The sequence below is a fragment of the Thermobia domestica genome, chromosome 3, assembly GCF_964235325.1.
Source record: "Thermobia domestica chromosome 3, izTheDome1.hap1.1, whole genome shotgun sequence".
Taxonomy (NCBI): domain Eukaryota; kingdom Metazoa; phylum Arthropoda; class Insecta; order Zygentoma; family Lepismatidae; genus Thermobia; species Thermobia domestica.
In genome coordinates this window covers 149,048,461-149,063,419 of record NC_137456.1, presented here as the reverse complement: position 1 = coordinate 149,063,419, position 14,959 = coordinate 149,048,461, and the positions used below count along the sequence as shown (strand labels likewise).

Below are 14,959 nucleotides of genomic sequence, written 5' to 3'. Positions count from 1 at the left end.
AAATGAATGAGTACTAGCCTGATAGTTCCAACCAGGCTGGCGTCCTCCTGGTCATCTGGAACGATGAATGTCTTTCTCTGGAGGAGCCTGGATAAACTGGAGTGAGTCAACATCTGGTTCTCTACCCTGTTGATCTACTAGCGGCGTCGAGTTTTCTCTTGACAATGCGACTTTACAATGATGTTCTCCTACACCTTCATTCCAGTAGTTTCAACTTAAACTCGATGTATCTGCGGTGATAAACCAACAAATTGGTATTCTTGAGTTATGGAGCTGCCTGTTCTTCAATGGTGTGATTCGCTTCTCTCGTCGATCCTGCACCTATCCTAACTGTGTGTCGAATACTCCCGTCGATGTGTCCTCCGTGGTTTTGTCTGGCTCTAAAATGATGACTTTGGAGTTCAATGAATGGGGAAGTATCAGGCTGTGTGTAAAGGTATGCGGAAAGACAATAAGAAAACTAGTCGTGTTTATTAACAAATATGTGATTAGAGAAGCTGTCTGGAAATGTACAATCTTAATAAAAGTTTTGTTCCGATAGATTTTAATGAGTTCATAGTTCTGTCGTTGATAAATGTAATTTAATAAAATAATTGAATTTGACGAAGTAAGTTAAGTGTTTACACAATTTCACATAATCACTTCACATCTAATACACAGCTACTTGACAGTAGGATCATTTGTTTTCCTCTTAAATATTAATGATTTACCTAAGGTAATAAAGTAAAAAAAACTGTTATGCGCAGACGATGTAAAAATTTAACGTGCCATAATTCAGAAAGAGATTGCATTATTTGCAGAATGACATCAATTCATTTCATGAGTGGTCTTAAACTAGCAAGTTACCACTATATATTGATAAGTGCAATATCATATCTTATACGAGGAAAAGAAACTACATAGAATTTGAATATCATATTAACCCTTGTATGCATTAACCCTTGTATGCATTAACCCTTGTAGGCAAAAAAGCCCCTTCTCTATCACTATCTCCAGTACATAATAAAACGAAGAATTCTTCAGGTGTTTCAAAGGGAGTGAAAACAACACGTCCAAATATGCGTTTGGCTGTTTCATTTCAAACGAAATCTTGGAAGAAATTTTACACTGTACAAACCGCGAGAGAAGAAGGCTAGCCACTTTGAAACGAAAAGAATCTCAAAATGTTTGTCTGGACGAAGTGAATACTTTTCTTGGGATTTTGTTACTAGCAGGAGTACAAAAAAAGCTGGGATGTGCTAATCAGGGAACTATTCCTCTCTATGAAGCCAAACCCAATGTTCAAAGTTACTATGTCTGTCAGCAGATTTGAAGACATAAAGAAAGCCTTAAGATTCGATGATATACGTAATTTCAAGCAAGAAAGACAATCGTCGATTATTCTAACAGAAACTGGCAGAAAATTTAATGAAACCTTAGATGATTCTAAGATTATACATACTCAACTTGCCACTAGCAACAATTAGTGCTTTCAATATGTGCGGAATTGAAAAGGTGGCAAGACAGGACAAGTGGTGAAAAGATGTGAAATTTTCCCATACAGTATTCAAAGAAATATTATATTTGTATGCTTCAAGTGTGACAAAAGCATTTGCAAAGAACACAGTAAAATGATACGCAATTCATTCGTTTTGTACATACAAAAAATCGTTCTGAAATTACTAAACAATGATGTCACTTACATACAACAATATCAGTAATTGTATAAGTATTGCTCTTTTGATGATTATAGTACCATTTCACAGAGATGAGTTTAAAGTTTTAACATAAACTTCCACATTTTCAAGTATATGAGTAAACTGAAAATAGTTTATTTGAAGAAAATATTTTATAACAGTGTTTTCTTTTGTATTGTATTAAACTAATTGTATTGTATTGTATTGTATTGTATTGTATTGTATTTTACTAATTGTATTAAATATAAAATACTTGTAAACTTAGTTTTCAAATTTATATCGTTATGAAAATGTCCATTGTTATTCTATTGTGTAATAAATTAAGCCATTACAGGCCTGCAAGAAATAATTTGCAAAATAATAGCAATAAAATTTTTAAACCATCTAAATAACATATAGGGCCTGCATATGCATTAGCGTATATTTTCTGAGCCATGCAGAGAAGTGTTAATGACAAACCACTGCAAAAAGTTGACCAAGTAACTAATCTCTCATTTGATATTCACCTAAATTGAATTGTAAATTAGGCTCACAGAAATCTCGAATTTGTAATGAATAAGGAAAGTGAATTCAAGAACACTAATGTTCTTAAAATTATATATGATCCATATGTATGTACCAAATTGAAATACGCGTTCAGAATATGGAATCTTTGTGCACAAAAATATACACACCAATTAGAAGGAATTCAATCAACATTCGCTCGTGTGGCGGTGCTTTATGCCGGAAAGGTAACTCTACTCAATTTCCCTCAGAAAAAAAATATAAATTACACAGTACTCGTTACTCAAAATGCGTCATTATGTTGCACTCAATGGGATTTATCTTCTAAAATTTCTCATATGCCAGACTTATCTATTACTTCTATGAACTGTAGTTTTCTTCGAAGAAAAAAATAACGATCTTAATATCAAAAAATTGTAGAATCTTAATAACTATGAGCTATGTTTTAAGGAATCTTTCCAAGGGCGTAAGCCTCAAAGCATCTCCATAATGTGTCGGTGCTTCGCCACCAGTTGTAGCTCAGATTAATCTTTAAAGCACTCATTGAACAAATGTGACAATTGAGAATGAAACTGATGCACAACATGGTATTTAACTACAAAATTATGGTTGAATTTAAATAAAATTCAAATTCTTTAAGTTTGAGAATGACTAGTTGGGGTAAAGGTAAGAGAGAGGGATTGGTTATAATTAAGACATTAAGGATGAGTACTAGCCTGACAGATCGAATAAGACTGGTGTCGTCCTGATTATCTGGATGATGAATGGTTTTCCCTGGAGGAGTCTGGATGTACTGGAGTTAGCCAACTGGAATTCATTCCTGCTGGACTGCTAGGGGCGTTGAGTTCTCTCCTTACGGTACGTGTTCTACGATGTTCTTTACCTTTATTCCACTACTCAGATGCCAAACTCAAATGTGACTATGGTGATGAACAACAGAATGGTATTCTCGAGACATGGAGTTGGTTGTCCTCCAATGGTGCGGTGTGCTTCTCTAGTCTATCCTGCACCTGTCCGAATCGTATGACGAATACCCCTTGTCCATATGTCCTCCATGTTTTTTTTTAATCGAAAAACGATGAGTCTAACATTCAATGAACTAGTATATGTAAAGCTAGGCGGAAAGTAATGCGGAAAAGCAAGAAGGAAATTATTCGCGTTTATTGGCAATTTCAAAAGTAAAAATTAACAAATGCATGTTTATACAAGCTCTCTGGAAATGTACACATTAATAAAAGTTTTGTTCCCTTGGATTTTAAAGTTCATGATACTGTTGTGGATAAACGTAATTTAATAAAATAATTAAATTTGGCGAATTAACTTAAGATTTTATACAATTATCACGTGGTGACTTCACGTCTAATACACAGCTACTTCACACTCGTCATTTAATATATAAAGACACGGGGATATATCTTCGATACGTAACATATCTTAAACTCTTACCAAGCTACTCGATGTATTCTCTTGACGCAAGAAAAGCTGATTTCTTTCTGCGTGTTCTGCATAAACTTATACATAATGATAGTTTCGCCAATATTATTGTTCCAAATGACCCTCTATGTTCCGAACAGAAAAATACGCTCGCGGATGCAAACATTTCATGAACCACCCCAGCATACCAGTGCATTAAATATATCGAATATTACGAGAATGCGCACAATATATAATAGTGCCCAAATATAGTGCCATCAATATATATATATATATATATATATATATATATATATATATATATATATATATATATATATATATATATATATATATATATATATATATATATATATATATATATACTTGATATACATATAAACATACTTAGGCTACATATTTTAGCATGTAGAACAGATATTATGTAATGTAATCATTTATGTATACTACTGAATACTGTCAATGGGTTTATACCTCTTGTTTTCAATATAAAATAAATAAATAAATAAATGAGCAATGCAGGTCAAAGATATTCAGGTGACTTCTAAATACGTTTTTTCTTCATCAGCTACTTTCCACATGGTAGTTACACATATTAGTATTTTATATATGGAACAAGTAAGCTAGTTTTAGTTGCACAAATCAATAATGGAGACACAAAAATATATAGTATAAAATACTTTGTTAAATCCGTAAAGGCGCATCAATGATTTCTAAATTACAAAATTATCCAATACAACAAAATAAATTGTTCTGCATCCTTTTGATCATAATGTCCTTCAGGCACTGTAATATCAAACAGTAATATACTCACTTTTGGCTTTAATTTAAATCATATTGGGATATGCTGATTACAAAATCCATGTCATATTCACGCATATTCATCCGTGAAAATGAGTAACAAGTTTGTGTGTAATGGGAAGGTCTTATGTTTGTATGTAAAGTTCTTACTAAAACTCTGTTTCTGTTTTGCAAAATGTTATAAAAATGTATACACAGATGATCTATTTTGTAATTATACAGAGAGCTGAAACATATTTGTCAGGAGAGTGCTTTTCAATTTTGTTGAATCAAATTCAAAATAACAGTACTATATTTAATCTCCATCTTGTTTAATAATAATTACAAACAAATTTTCTTAACTTTTCTTCGCTAAAATTGCTATACAAATTAAGTTTTAAATTCTATCATTAAGTGAAGATAAGTTCTTACTACAGACAAGAAGTAAACAAGTGGAACTAGATACTTTTAGATATTTTTTCCCATTTTATCATTTTCCCTTAAGCACAGAATATTAACCTGAATGGAAACTTTTTGATAAATAAATGAGCAAGAAATACAACCAAAGGGATTTTAGTTTCCATTGTGAAGAAATCATCAAGGCGGAAAGCAGACTTTTTAGCTGATACTAGAGGTGTTTACGTTGTGTGAACTTCTCAGGTAAGTAACAACAGTAAACCCTTCGTTTAATGAACTATTTGGATCGAAATAGACTCTGTAAAATATGTGGTATGTTAAGTCGCAGATTTTGTTATTAAAAATATTGAAAATAAGGATATTAGGCATACACTTCAAATTATCCCAGATAATGCAATTGTAAAATATATAATATATTTTCTTATTTAAAGAAACTGGCCACCCAGCATTAATTAAGAAGCTTTAACTTTCTAACTACGGTTCAAATTAAATCAAATAAATGTGAATTTTGTTAGTGAAACTGAGATCTTTATTTAGAGAAAAAGTTTTTTAATTCCTTACTTGCTGTGGCCAGACTATGGCCTATGGAACCTGACCAAGATTTTCCAAGAAGCCTGTATATACGGTTTAAAATAATAAACAATTTATAATTACATATTAGAAAACAGAAAAGAAACCTCGATTTTAATTTCTTTTGTGCTGAGGGCTTCTTTTTAATAATCAACACTCTGAATTGTATGGATTGTTGGAAATAAGACAACACTTCCGGAATTAAAGAAGTCTATACACGATAGAGTTGACCATATGGTCTCGTGGCAGCCTAGATCACCTACTCCCACTATTCATTGACGTTTCCTTCAGCCTTCTATACAGTTTCAGGGAGATCGGGGACTTTGAAAAAACCTGGATACGGATTATCAATATAGCAAGCGAATATCTGACTCCAAAAACCAGTGGTGCTGACATTGCTATTCTATGTTCAAACTACTAGTCTACTACCATGTTCTAATCGCATTCGTCGCCGCACCTTTTACAAATCTCGCCAAACCTTTTAACTTACAATTTCATCCTTCCATTTACATTTACTGTAGTAATCAGATTCTGTCCGTTAAATCGGAAGACTGCTGATTCGATGTCCGTTTAATTAACGGTTAACTATACTGGCTGAAGAAAATAGTTATACACGTTACCCGGTATACGGAAAAATCTCGTAGCAGAAACATTGCCACCCAAATCTTAGATGGCTAAAATTTGATCGCCGCCTGAAACCTTGGGGTAGTCAGAACCAAATCACCCTAAACCTCGAGAATCAATAATAATAATAATAATAATAATAATAATAATAATAATAATAATAATAATAATAATAATAATAATAATAATAAGAAGAAGAAGAAGAAGAAGAAGAAGAAGAAGAAGAAAAATAAGAATAAGAATAAGAATCTTTATTTTAGTGCCGCGAACAGCTTTTGCAAAAATACAGTAGTATGATAGCAGAGAATTACATTGCGATGGAATAATAATACTACCAAAAATAATAATGTTAGAAAACAATAAAAAGAAGGGTACTAATATAAAACACAATGTAGATAAAAGTCAGTTAGGTAGAAATAATCCTTGTCAATGCAGTAAAGCTTATCAAGTTCTCCATCCATCTAAAACAACAAGAAGCTAAGAACAGTAATCATAAAATTACATTTGGCTTAATGTTTCTAAACGTCATTGATTAAAATATATCAGTCAGATCACATTGTTTAATACAGAAAGTTTAAAATGAGCTTAAAGAATATGTCAATCATTTTAAAATTTCACATTTCCAATCCAGAGGGACTAAAATCATAGTATTTCTTATGCTATGATTTTGTACTTTAAAATCTATATTTTGTAAACAATATGCACTGATATAAACGTTATCTAGTATTTTTGTATCTATACTCTGTCAAAATTTTTTCGTCTATTCATACGACTTTCCAAACCAAAATAATCAATCCAATATTCATAACTATGTGAGTAGTAGCTCATTTTCATTTTAAAACATAGCAGTCGAATAAAACATTTTGGCACAGATTCAATCTTGTTTGTCAAAGTTTTTTGAAATGCTGTTCCAAGCTACCGAACTAAATTCTAATTTTGGTCTTACAAGTAATTTATATAGAAATACATACGTTTTATCTCTTTGAAATATAGGCCACTGTTTAAAAATAAAACCTATTATCCTTCTGGCGCCTTGTATAATACAATTTACATGATATGAAATCTTTAACTGACTGTCAAATGTAATACCTTGGTCTTCAATAATGCTTAAGTTCTCTATTTGTACACCGTTGATCTCATATTTACTGACATAATATTGAGTTTTATTGGTGTATGTAAGAAATTTTGTTTTCTTATCATTAATTTTTAGAAAATTGTTTATACACCACGTGTTTACGGCATGTAAGTCTTGTTGCAGTAAATAATTATCGAACTCATTGTTGACTAATCTGAACAACTTCATATTGTCAGCATATAGGAGAATTTTAGGGTATTTGATTTTTTTCTCTAAGATCATTTAAAAATAAAGAAAATATTTCTTACATTAAAATATATGTGTTTATGGATAATCAGTTCAAATATTTCGAGAATGTATTGATAAGAGTTATTAGCCTGTAGTTGCTAGTAATCTGTCTATCGCCTGATTTATATACCGGAACAACATATACTTGCTTCCACATTGAAGGATATACACCTGTACGTAATGAAACGTTAAATGTATTTGCTAAATTAGTTGAAAGTTCAGTTGCACAAGATTTTATTACATAATAAGGAATATTATCTGGACCTGGAGTAGTGTTCGGTTTAATTAGTTTGCTTCCATTACATCTAAATCAGTAACGGTAGGAATTCCGATTAGAGCATTATTACTAACGATATTCTCAGGCAACACCTCTTAACTTACTTCTAACTTAAAAGTTTCATAAAATACACTCTTAAACGCTTCAGCAATTTCGACAGTGTCTTGAATTAGCATACACCCTCCATTCCAAAAGAAACCGAACTTTTGAAAACAAATAGTACCACTAGTGCCATCTGTTGTAATATTTTACCGGTAGATGGCGTAGTCCCTCATTGACAACTGGTATAAATGTCATGACATTTGGATGCACGGCAACAAAGTTATTGCGTTTCAACTGTCAGTATGTTGTGTACATCGGTCGGAAAATGAGTTTCAAACAACGAGCTGCAATTGAGTTTTGTGTTAAACTGGGTAAAACTTTTAGTGAAACGCACCAAATGCTACAAAATGCATATGGTGATGAGTGTCTATCCCGTACCCAAGTTTACGAGTGGTTCAGGCGATTCAAATCGGGTAGAGAGACGCTGGATGATGACGAAAGATCAGGCCGTCCCAGCACCGGATTATCGGAAGAAAACATCGAAAAAGTGCGTGAATTCATCAAACATAACAAAAAATCGTCGGTGAAAGTTATTGAAATGGAATTAGGCATTCCTCAAACAACCGCATTTTGACCGAAGTTTTGGGCCTTAAGAAGGTTAATTCGCGGTTTGTACCACACAAACTCACCGAAGACCAAAAAGTTGATCGAATTGCTCATTGCAAAGACATCGTTAAAAGTGCTCGGCAGGATCGAAACTTCTTGAAATCGATTGTAACTGGTGACGAGACGTGGTGTTTTTAATATGAGCCCGAAACAAAGCGGCAAAGTGCTGAATGGAGAGCGCCGGATGAAGGAACGCCCAAAAAAAGTCGCTTGGTGAAGTCAAAAGTTAAGGTGATGCTGATTTGTTTTTACGATTCAAAAGGAATTATCCACAAAGAAGTTGTTCAGCCCGGCCAGACAGTCACTGGAGAGTTTTACTTGGGCGTCATGAAGCGTTTGCTGGCAAGAATTCGTCGTATTCGGCCCGAATATCGCGAAATCGGCAGTTGGACTCTTTTGGACGATAATGCACCATCACATCGTTCGCGACTTGTAACTGAATTTTTGGTCAAAAATCACATTATTCGGTTGCATCATCCGCCCTATTCACCAGATCTCGCTCCGTGCGATTTCTATCTGTTCCCAAAACTGCATTTGGCGATGAAAGGAAAGTGGCACGCATCGATTGATGCCATTGAGAAGGCGACGACCGCCGTCCTAAAGACCATGGGCGGCGATTAGGGAGGGCAAAGGGGGGCAGTTGCCCCCCCACTTTTTTGAAATGACCTATCAATGTATATAATTTCATTTGGAAATATAAAGTATTTGTATGTATTAATGGTTCATAAAATAAAAATGGTGCCATAAAATATTTGCCGTTCCGTGAGTACGTATTGGTTGTCTTCCCGTACAGGGAAGAAAGCTACATGAATTGCGTTTTAATTGCCACGGAAAATGGCTCAAAAATTAACCTATTGGAGTGCCACAATTCGAGTGTACTTTCATTTCTTCTTACAAGGGCTCGATATGTTAGTCAGTTGCTTTAGAACTAAATGAGATAACATTTCGCAAAAAAGGAAGTTCTTCACAAGCAGTGTTTCTTTCAGAAACAATGTACCGGGGCGCACACTTAGTATTCCGGGGGAGCACTACTGGTACTATTCTATTTATTATTATATTATAGACGTATTATTTTGGTCTCGTTCGGGGGGTGGCATACTCTCAGAGCTTCGGGGTGCCTCCCAAAAGCATGTCTGAAAGAAACACTGTTAACAAATTATTCTTTAATTGCACAAAAATCGACAGTTTCTAAAATGTCTTTTCTTCTTTCTAATGGTAAGGAATATTTTGATTTGATTTTTTTGAGTTTAACATCCCGTTCAGCAGTGAGGCTATATGAGACGTGGACCTAGTGATTAATGTGGAATACAAACCACATGAACTCCCGCCAGGAATCGAACCCGGGTCCCCCACGTCAAAGGCGCGACATTGTTTTGCAGTGTAATATATGAATTTACTGATATATATACAGTATACAATTTAGTGAATTCAACATAATTCTAGGTTTTAGGTAGGGATGCACACGAGACGAGTCGAGACAGAATTTTCCTGACAAAATTCGAGTCGAGACACAGCTCTTCCAGTAGAGAAGAATACATTTTTCGAGTCGACACATCACTTTTACAGCACATTTTCGAGACGAAACAGCCTCAAATCGTGGACATCCCTAGTTTTAGGATTATTTTCCATAACTGGAGTGTGGGGTGATTCTAAGTATTGTTGAGTTTTGATGTATTCCAAGAAAGTGAAAACTGTACCTAATGGCAACGAACATTTTTCGGGAAGTTGCATAAGTATTTCTTTAAATGTCGCAGCATATGCTTGTTGTAATTATTGTTTTTCTAAGAGTAATAACATGTAATAACATGCATGGAATTAAAAATATAAGTTGTTCATTAATTCCCAGTTTCAATATAACTTTTGCGAAACAAGCCTCATTTTTCATTACTGTTCGATTAATATTATCCTTTCTGTTTGTTTTGCGAATTTATCAAATAAGCCCCTAATCTGACCACACAATTTTCCAGACAGAATTTTAAGATGTTCATGAGCAAGGAATCAAATCTTTTCTTACACCTTCGTTGTTTAAGAGTACAAAGGGCTAGTATCTACTTGTGTTGCTCTTGTCAATTTACTTAGTAAAATATGAAACGCGATATACGGTATTTTAACTGGAAAATACAGTATCCTAATAGTTATACAACTTTTCGTCAAACAAAATGTTAGAAACAACCAAAAAACTAACATTGATATACAAATATTGAGATCATGTCTTGCCCCCCCACTTTTGAAGTCCAACCGCCGCCACTGCTAAAGACCATTCCAATAAAGGACATGGAGAAGTCGTTTGACAAGTTGTTGGAGCGTGCAAATATGTGTATCGATGCAGAAGGGGAATACATTGATTAATAAAAATGATTTGTTCCAAAATGTACATTGCTTTTTTTGTTTTTTTTTAAACGTTCGGTTTCTTTTAGAATGGAGGGTGTATCTTGCTTTGGTACTTGTTTACAGTCAGACATTTTAAAAACGTTCCAAAAATATGAGCTCTTCTTATAAATACTATTTTCTAAAGCTGAATAATAAGATTTTTTGCCTCAATGTATTTCTTTTTTGCAAGTTTTCTTAGGTCTGAATGTCTCTGATACCATACGTCATCATTTGTTCTTTTGGCTTTAACAAAATATTTAGTATTTTTTTGTTTACTACTGTTTTCAATTCTCGCGTCATCCACGGATCCTTATATTTTTGTTTACAATCAATTGACTTCCTAGATACATGCTCGTTAAATAAAGAGTAAATTAAATTATATAAATGGTCAGTACCTTCATTGACACTGTTACTGCAATTATGTATTACGTTAATTTCTCTAATGCCCTTGTAAATACCTAGAATTTGCTTGTTTGAAATTATATGTGTTGTACTGAGGAACTGGACCATATTTGCCACTATCTATAGTTCTCCACTCAAACATGAATGGGGGATGGATGCGATCGACTTTAGTCAGTGGTGGGATGTGAAAATGCATAAAACTGTTATCTATATTTGTCAGCAACAAATCTAATACTCTTCCCGGATTACTATGATCATATGACTTGTTCTTCTGGTTTAAATTTAAAATATTGCTTAATTCAAATATTTTTCTGCTATTTTCTTCGAATAATAATTACCAGTTGTTATGTTACCTAAAACCCAATCTATACTTCCTGCATTAAAATCTCCTAATATAATTACATTAAAGTCTTTCGTCAATATAAAAGAAAATTAGCCAATCACAGTAGTTACTAAAATCTGGAGTACCATGTCAGGAGGGGAATATACTAAACATAAAATCAATGGGGTACTGTCAGGAATTAAAATTTTTGCTATAATAATGTCTAAGGATTCGTGAGGGGGATTAAAGGTTTCGTAAGAATATTCATTTTTTATTAAGGGTAAACACCCCACCTTTAGACTTGTTTGTGGGGGTTAGATTTCTATCTTTTCGTATCACACTGTACTTTCTGGAGATTTGAGAAAGAAAAAAGTTTTCCTTTGTAAACCGCGTTTCTGTTATACAATAGAAATCATAGTTCTCACAGTTTATTTCGTCTGAAAATTCTTTTTCTTTTGTGTCCAAGCCATTAGAATTTTAAAAGTATAGTTGTAAAAATCTCGTATTTATTGATTATGCATTAGTTACCTGTTGTTGCTCTCTTCCATTCCAATCGCTTGCCGACGTGTGTACCACTATTTCATCCTTTAAACGTCCCATGAACCTTGTAAACAAAACTCCTTCGGGCCACATGTCTGAGTACACACAGTATCAAAATGTTTTTCATGTACACTAACGTAAAAGGATGAATAACTGTTGTGTTTTGTTTTTAATTTGGCACACTTTACATCCTCAATGTTTGCACCATCTTTAATAAATGCACTAAGCTCATCACACGAAACACTAGGATCAAGTCGAGTCACAAACCCTGCGGATGCACGAAGTTTTTTTCTTTTTTTCTTTTCTTTTTTTTACCTTCAGTTTAGCACTAGGATCTCTTTCCTGCATTAGATTTGAGCATCTTATAGGTTCGCGTGAGTCATGGTTTGTTAAAATTTCTAGCTGTTTTGCTGGATTAATACGTCTGGAGCGTTGGCTTACAATCTTCCATTCACTATCGTTTGTATTTTTTGTAACTCGCTCCAATGGCAAGTAGTTCGCCTCATTGATCTTGACATTGCTTTCATTCATGCACCCTTGCACTATAACATGGTCAGGTGTGGGTGGTCTATTTACAACTTCTACAAATTTCTTAACTCTTTCTGACTACTTGCTTTCACTAATTCGTTTTATTTGATGTTTCTTTTTTCCTTTACAGATTATAATTCTGCTTTCAATACCTCATACTTGTCACATATTTCCTGTAATATAGATATTACATGGTCTAACTTTTCATTCACTACACTACAGCATGAAACACCTTTTCAGTTTGCTATTTGAACAATTAGTAGTTGCGGATTTGTTTTCCTCGTGTTCTTAAACTTCATCATCACTAGAATCACCACCATAATATTGCCTATTTGATCAGTGTCTATGGAACTTACGTGCTTCTTCAATGTAGGAGTAACTGCCGTATTGTCGTCTCGTTGCCTTATGCAGTTTTGACATTTATATGTTGAAATGCCTTTTTCCGAATACATTTCGTATTCAACACGTCCAAACTTCAGACACTTCTTTACACGATATCTATTGTTGTATAGACAACGTGCTAAAATTAGTCTGTTTTCCAAAAAATGGCTTACGGTACATACCAAACGTGTCGTCAGTTGGTGCCATCTTGAATATATTATTATTACTATTATTAAATAATAATAATAATAATAATAATAATATTAATAATAATAATAATAATAATAATAATGAGAAGTAGATTTAAGTAGCATGAGATCAGATGTGCTTAGTTTAGTTATCAGAAAAATAAAAGAAAGCCTGCGGGTTCGAAGTTAATGAGTATACGACTAGAAAACAATCCCAAATTTTATGAAATCGTATATCAGTTGATTATATTTCAGTTAAATTGTTTGTTCAGCCCCAACTGTGAAGATTTTTTTTTTCGAATGTAATGTCATATATGTATTACTTTATGCAGAGAAGTAACTGCTAAGCTATCTTTGTTCTTCTTCTTTTTAAAATACGTAATATCTCTTATTATGTACTGTATGTTGTTCTTTATTTATAACAATTATTATTTTTAAGCGTAAATAGGAATTTATCTTCCACCTAATTCCAACGTAATTATAGTTAAACATTAGAATAACGGAAAACGGTGAGATATAATTATTTGTCTGTAAATAAGAGGCGTCCTTTACAGAATTTCTACATAAATTTAGATTATTTACAGCTCAAGTCATAACTGTATGCACTGTATAGTAAAAAAAAAATGTCTGACAGAAAAGTAGCCCGTGTATACCAAATCCTAAGATTTTAGTGGGCAAAATGAATATACAGGGACACTTTGCATAATGCAGGAAATTGGTTTCGTGTTATGCAAAATCACGTTATTGGAGATCTATTTATGATGGGTTGAAGTGGAGTTTGATCATTACAATAATAATAATAATAATAATAATAATAATAATAATAATAATAATAATAATAATAATAATAATAATAATAATAATAATAATAATAAGCAAGCTCGAAAATTTGGTTATATAAGAAAGTTGAGTTGGCAAGACTATTTCCCCAATTGTAAATACACGTAATAATATAAAAGGTGATGGAGTAAAATCCATTTCGTTCGAATCTGCTGTATCCAAATATTCCAGTCAATATTAAAATTATGTTCAATGCAGTCCACCAAAACTTGATTTAGTTCTACTCATTTGAACAAAATTTTCTGGAAGGAAGCATGTTTGAGGGTTCACGTTATTCAATGATAAAATGCCTCCCTTTACAGGATCGAAAACAATTTGAGGAAAATGGTAGACCTTTAACTTTGGTGGCCCAATAACCTTTAACGTGGTTTGTGGTTTGTCAATACACAAGCATGTGTCGTTCTTTCTCTAGTTGCTTCGTGCAAAGTTTCGTTACTCTGTCTGTTTTAATTTCTCCGTTATCACGGTTGGACATTCTAAATTATAATGTGGAAACGTCATTTCGTGAAGGTCGCACTGGTTAATGTTCTCGTAGGAAGCTGCTATTTCACTAAAACGTATCGCTCAGTACAACTTATAAGAAAACTGTTGAACATAAATGAACCAAACAAAAACTTAAATAGAAAATGTCATGGGGCAAATCGAATGTTGTTGTCGCGGTGCCACCTAGGTCACCGTGCATGGGCCCAGGGCATAAATTTAAAAATTTAAATGGAAACATGGGGCGAGTGATACCTCGTTTGATAGATCTTTAAAAACTAAAAAGCGTTGAGGCAAAAAAATTTATGTTGGTAACTGTATTCAAAATGGCCACCAAGATATGTTGCCTGTATCAGATTAAACGTTCAGTACCACTAATATGGAAACGGATGAACATAAATGAACCGAACAAAAACTTAAATAGAAAATGTCATGGGACACATTGATTGGTATTATCATGGTAAAGCCCAGACCACGCTTCATGGGGGCCCAGTTCCCAACTTCAAAATTGTAAATGGAAACATGAAGTATATGATACCTCTTTCAACCTATCTT

The 14,959-nt window shown here is 33.4% G+C and overlaps 1 protein-coding gene across 1 annotated transcript in view; it reads left to right on the top strand.

Moving 5' to 3' along the window:
• The first annotated feature begins 4,902 nt into the window (after positions 1-4,902).
• Positions 4,903-14,959, top strand: part of LOC145680803 (retinoid-inducible serine carboxypeptidase-like) — a 97,139-nt gene continuing 87,082 nt past the window's right edge. Inside the window, exon 1 of the mRNA XM_081751853.1 lies at positions 4,903-5,054. The gene's annotated coding sequence lies outside the window, so the exon portion shown is untranslated. The remainder of the gene's footprint in view (positions 5,055-14,959) is intronic.